This window comes from Phyllobates terribilis, unplaced genomic scaffold, assembly GCF_046119375.1.
Source record: "Phyllobates terribilis strain yellow unplaced genomic scaffold, ASM4611937v1 Scaffold_2__4_contigs__length_985480577, whole genome shotgun sequence".
Taxonomy (NCBI): domain Eukaryota; kingdom Metazoa; phylum Chordata; class Amphibia; order Anura; family Dendrobatidae; genus Phyllobates; species Phyllobates terribilis.
This window is the reverse complement of record NW_027362762.1, coordinates 512,655,085-512,661,647: the sequence shown is the minus strand read 5'-3', so window position 1 is coordinate 512,661,647 and position 6,563 is coordinate 512,655,085.

The following is a 6,563-nucleotide window of genomic DNA, read 5'->3' as shown; positions in this document are numbered from 1 at the left end:
TCCTCGCTGAAGTCAATTTGGCCTGCAGATGTTTGATGTGGGCTGACTCATGCTGGGTGTTGTCTGTGGTAACTATCAGCATCCAGCCCACACGCACACAGCTAGAACTGTTTCCATACATTGCTAGATAAATGTTTGTTGTACAGCGATGATAAAATCTCACAATCTCCAAATTACATATGTTTTATCTGTGTTTATTTTAATCAAATTTTAACAAGAAAACATAAAATGCTGTAAACCCAACTATTACATTTTTACATAGTCATCACACTTACATTACAACTTCATTGGCAGATACAAGTGCTTCTCACTAAATTAGAATATCATCAAAAATGTAATCAGTGATGGTTTGGGGAGCCATGTCATCTGCTGGTGTAGGTCCACTGTGTTTTATCAAGACCAAAGTCAGCAAAGCCGACTACCAGGAAATCTTAGAGCACTTCATACTTCCCTCTGCCGACAAGCTTTTTGGAGATGGAAATGTCATTCTCCAGCAGGACACACTGCCAAAAGTACCAACTGTATCACTGTGCTTGATTGGCCAGCAAACTCGCCTGACCTTAATCCCATAGAGAATCTATTATAGAGAATCTATGGGGTATTGTCAAGAGCAAGATGAGAGACACCAAACCCAACAATGCAGACGAGCTGAAGGCTGCTATCAAAGCAACCTGGGCTTCCATAAGGGTGTGTGAACACAGTCAGTAAATGCTGTGGATTGGATGCAGCGCACTTGCGCTGTGTGCAATCCGCAGTGGCCAGCTGTTACAGCATAGTGGATGGGATTTGTACAAATCCCATGCCCACTATGCGTCTCTATGCTTCTGTGGATCGCCCGCAGAGACGGACATGCAGCACGTCTTTGCAGACCGCAGCATGTAAATTTCTATTGCTGAGACACCAGTCTATGCAAGAGAAATTCTATCAGTGCAATGTATAGGCTGCGGTGAATCCGCATGTGTTCAATGAACACATGCGGATTCACCTGTATGCAGCGCTTTAGACGCAGCATCAAGTATGCTGCGTTCAAAGCACTGACAGGACACATCATTTGCACATACCTTTACACCTCATCAGTGCCACAGGCTGATCGCCTTCATGCCACGCCGCATTGATGCAAAAGGAGCCTCGACCAAGTATTGAGTGCATTTACTGAACATACATTTCAGTAGGCCAACATTTCAGATTTTAAAAACATTTTTCAAGCTGTTATTATAAAGTATTCTAATTTACTGAGATAATGACTTTTGTGTTTTCATTGGCTGTAAGCCATAATCATCAGCATTAACAGACATAAACACTTGAAATAGATCACTCTGTTTGTAATGACTCTATATAATATATGAGTTTCACGTTTTGTATTGAAGAACTGAAATAAATTAACTTTTTGATGATATTCTAATTTAGTGAGAAGCATTTGTACTTATGCCAAGGCGTATAACACTGTGCAGGCATAAGTTGCCCATAGCTCTGGCACCTCTATAAAACGGGTTATCCAGGACTATATTAATTTTTTACTGTGGGCCTAAGAACTAACAAGCAAGTAGTTGCTATCTACCTGCCTGTTCTGCCCAGCACAGATTTTTGCCATCACAGACCGCTCCTGCTGGCAATTCTGCAGCCTCTGCTGACATCATGTTGACAGAGCAATGTCTTTTCTTCCCTTTTGCTTAGTTGATGGGGTGTGACTGCCGATGTCATGCTGATTGACAGCCGAATCCCCACTGTGTAACTGTGGGAAGCTGCTGTCAATCAGCATGACGTCGACAGAGCAGCCCGGAAGAAGAACAGCTGCTCTGTTGATGTGGAACAGTTGAATCACCGGCAAGAGTGGAGTGACCACTCTGAGCCGCATTGAACAAGCAGGCAGTTGCTAATTAGGTAACAACTACCTGACTGTTTGTTTTTTGGCTCATATTAAAAAAATGATTTAGTCCTGGATAACCCCTTTTTAACGCACGTGGTAGTGGAACCATTGTGCCGTGGACCAGGGAAAGTCTGGAGGGGCGTGACTAGGCAAACACCTGACTCTTCGCTAGAGCCCCTGATGGTGGGGGTTAGACTTGGCTCCAAATGGATGCCAGGTGCTACTCCAGGACAGACCTCGGACACATGGCAGCTGACCCCCAAAGGGGCAGGAAGCTGAAACGGGCACAAATGGGTAGGCACGGCTGATATACAGGAAGGCAGGGCAGGTGCCGGTAGGCATGACTGGTATACGGAAAGGCACGGCAGATGCTGGCAGGCACAGCTGGCTGCGTGCACCTCCGCCAGAAATGCTACTCCAGCCTGATGAAATTTTGATGAATTTTCTGGGCCAATGTATAAAATTGACAAAAGTTGCAAAATGATAGGTGCACAAATCGTATCTGATATTTCAAGCTGTTTTACACCAGAATTCTGACGTAGACATCTTGATGAATCAGGTCCTTTGTGATTACATTTTCAAGGTAATTTTCATCTTGTATTTTTTCTTAACCAATTAAAAATATGTACTAAAACATACTCCTTACATGATTCAGTTTTCTTGTCTGAGCTGATGCTACAGAAGTTCCAAAGATTTACCTTACAGGATATTAAAAAACTAATCAGAAAATGATTTATAGCAGAGTGTTGTGAGCATGCTCAGTGACCTATGCAGAGGTAGCTGTACAGGGAGGAGGGGAGCTTGTGTCCTGTGTCCCTGCCTCCAGCTTTACAATAGAGGTGTTACCTCGATCTTTGATAATGATGATATAACCCATTGCACACAGCACAAGCTGAGACATGACATGAGGTGTCAGCCTACCGTTAGTATTCACTAGACAGAGTGAAAATTCCAATATTTTAAGTATGTTTTTTCCCCCATACAATAACAATCCCTATTCCTCAACACCAAAGATGTAATCCAATGTAGGCGGTCATGCTGATACAAACGGCAAAAGACTCTTGAGCAGCAAAGATTGGTTGCAGTAGTCATAGGATGTAGTAGTGACATCATCACTGCATCAAAATCAAGAACAACTAGTAGCAGCAACAGAGAGGAAGCGCTGGAGTGACGGGGTTAAGTAAGACTGACTTTGTTAATTTTCAACAGCAAACCTGGGAATTGAAAAAAAGTTACACATAGACAGCTTCTTTAAAAGGAACCTGTAAATGGAAAAAAAACAGCTATTAACCTGTAGAATTGGGGTTATTCTTTAATACTGACCTGGCACTGACTGACAGCCGGCTCACCATTAGAGCTGGCTGTCAGTGACGGCGGCGCGATTATAGCCACCAGTCACTATTCACTGAGCAGTGACTGAAGCCGTCCCGGCTGCATCCCTATAATTGAAAGCCCAAGGATGCTGGGAGGAATAAAGTTAATTTTCTCCCGGCAGCAGGGCTCTAAGTGCGGGTGCGGGGCAGCTTCCGAACCCTAGTAATGGGGGTTAATCTGCAGGTTAATAGTGTGTTTTTTTACATGAGTTTCCCTTTAATCACCTGCTTGTACAGTGGAGAATGAATGACACACTGGGTAAGAGGCCTCTGCTGGAAGAAATGAGACTAAAATGGGGGTAGGTTATTTAGTGATTATTATTCAGACTTTTTTTTTAATAAAAATTAATAGGATTAGATTCCAAATTTACAGATATAAAAATAATCAGCCTGATTCCAGCAGTATTTAATTCCACCCAGTGATTCATATTGGGGTGGGTAGCACAATAAACTCTGCATAGTAATCATTTTATCTAGGACAGCACAGATTTCATAAGAGGCAACTTTCTAATATATTGTATATCATTCCTAAATATTCTGTGAATCCCTCTATGTGCAATGTATAGATTATCTTCACTTACTTGACTTGCGGATTATGTCCCCTTCATTGCTGTTTGTTTGAAGGTTACAACAATATATAGAACAAGTGTGAATTACCTGACCTTTCAGCAAAGTGATTACTATAAAATAAATTGATTAAATGATCAATAAAATGTGGCGGCGTCTCAAAGAAAACCATACTTAAGTCACAGGTGACCAAGCCGTGCTAGAGACTATTTTGACAGGCTTATCCACAGAGGCTTCTTATGGGTAAGTTCCCACGATCAGGACCCGCTGCGGCCCCAACTGCTGCAAGGAGTTTGTATGTTCTCTCCATGTTTGTATGGGTTTCCTCCGGGTTCTTCGGTTTCCTCCCACACTCCAAAGACATACTAATAGGGAATTTAGATTGTGAGCCCCGATGGGGACAGTGCCCATAATGTCTGTAAAGCGCTGTGGAATTAATGCCGCCGTATAAGTGAGTAAAATAAATAAAAATAAATGACTAAAATGTCAATTTCCACAGTTGATCCGCAGGTGCACAGAGATGCATAATGGACATGGGATTTCTAGAAATCCCACCCACTATGCTGTAACATCTGGCACATAAATATGCAGCGTCAAAACCGTAGCAAATCCTGAACGTGGGAACGCACCCTAATAGGTATTCACTCCATAAGGAATACCTATTAGGTATTCATGTCAAACTCCGGCCCGTGAGCCAAATCTGGCCCACAGTGTGATTATATTTGGCCCGTGACACCAGAACCACCACCCCTATTTGGGGCCATAATACTGTATGGAGGACTATGTGGGCCGCCCATTATTCTGTATGGAGGACTATGTGGAGCCATAATACTGTATGGAGGACTATGTGGGGTCCATTATTCTGTATGGAGGACTATGTGGGGCCATAATACTGTATAGAAGACTATGTGGGGCCCATTATTCTGTATGGAGGACTATGTGGGGCCTATTATTCTGTATGGAGGACTATGTGGGGCCTATTATTCTGTATGGAGGACTATGTGGGGCCCATTATACTGTATTGAAACCTATGTGGGGCCCATTATACTGTATTGAAACCTATGTGGGGCCCATTATTCTGTATGGAGGACTATGTGGGGCCCATTATTCTGTATGGAGGACTATGTGGGGCCCATTATACTGTATTGAAACCTATGTGGGGCCCATTATACTGTATTGAAACCTATGTGGGGCCCATTATTCTGTATGGAGGACTATGTGGGGCCCATTATTCTGTATGGAGTACTATGTGGGGCCCATTATTCTGTATGGAGTACTATGTGGGGCCCATTATTCTGTATGGAGGACTATGTGGGGCCCATTATTCTGTATGGAGGACTATGTGGGGCCCATTATTCTGTATGGAGGACTATGTGGGGCCCATTATTCTGTATGGAGGACTATGTGGGGCCCATTATTCTGTATGGAGGACTATGTGGGGCCTATTATTCTGTATGGAGGACTATGTGGGGCCCATTATTCTGTTTGGAGTACTATGTGGGGCCCATTATTCTTTTTGGAGTACTATGTGGGGCCCATTATTCTGTTTGGAGTACTATGTGGGGCCCATTATTCTGTTTGGAGTACTATGTGGGGCCCATTATTCTGTTTGGAGTACTATTTGGGGCCCATTATTCTGTTTGGAGTACTATGTGGGGCCCATTATTCTGTTTGGAGTACTATGTGGGGCCCATTATTCTGTTTGGAGTACTATGTGGGGCCCATTATTCTGTTTGGAGTACTATGTGGGGCCCATTATTCTGTTTGGAGTACTATGTGGGACCCATTATTCTGTATGGAGGACTAGGTGGGGCCCATTATTCTGTATGGAGGATGATGTGGGGCCCATTATTCTGTATGGAGGATGATGTGCGGCCCATTATTCTGTATGGAGGACGATGTGGGGCCCATTATTCTGTATGGAGGACATTGTGGGGCCCATTATTCTGTATGGAGGACATTGTGGGGCCCATTATTCTGTATGGAGGACTATGTGGGGCCCATTATTCTGTATGGAGGACTATGTGGGGCCTATTATTCTGTATGGAGGACTAGATGGGGCCCATTATTCTGTATAGAGAACTATGTGAGGCCATTATTCTGCATGGAGGACTATGTGGGGCCCATTATTCTGTATGGAGGACTATGTGGGGCCCATTATTCTGTATGGAGGACTATGTGGGGCCCATTATTCTGTATGGAGGACTATGTGGGGCCCATTATTCTGTATGGAGGACTATGTGGGGCCCATTATTCTGTATGGAGGACTATGTGGGGCCCATTATTCTGTATGGAGGACTATGTGGGGCCCATTATTCTGTATGGAGGACTATGTGGGGCCCATTATTCTGTATGGAGGATGATGTTGGGCCCATTATTCTGTATGGAGGACTATGTGGGGCCATTATACTGTATGGAGGACTATGTGGGGCCCATTATTCTGTATGGAGGACTATGTGGGGCCCATTATTCTGTATGGAGGACTATGTGGGGCCCATTATTCTGTATGGAGGACTATGTGGGGCCCATTATTCTGTATGGAGGACTATGTGGGGCCCATTATTCTGTATGGAGGACTATGTGGGGCCCATTATTCTGTATGGAGGACTATGTGGGGCCCATTATTCTGTATGGAGGACTATGTGGGGCCCATTATTCTGTATGGAGGACTTTGTGGGGCCCATTATACTGTATTGAAACCTATGTGGGGCCCATTATTCTGTATGGAGGACTTTGTGGGGCCCAATATACTGTAT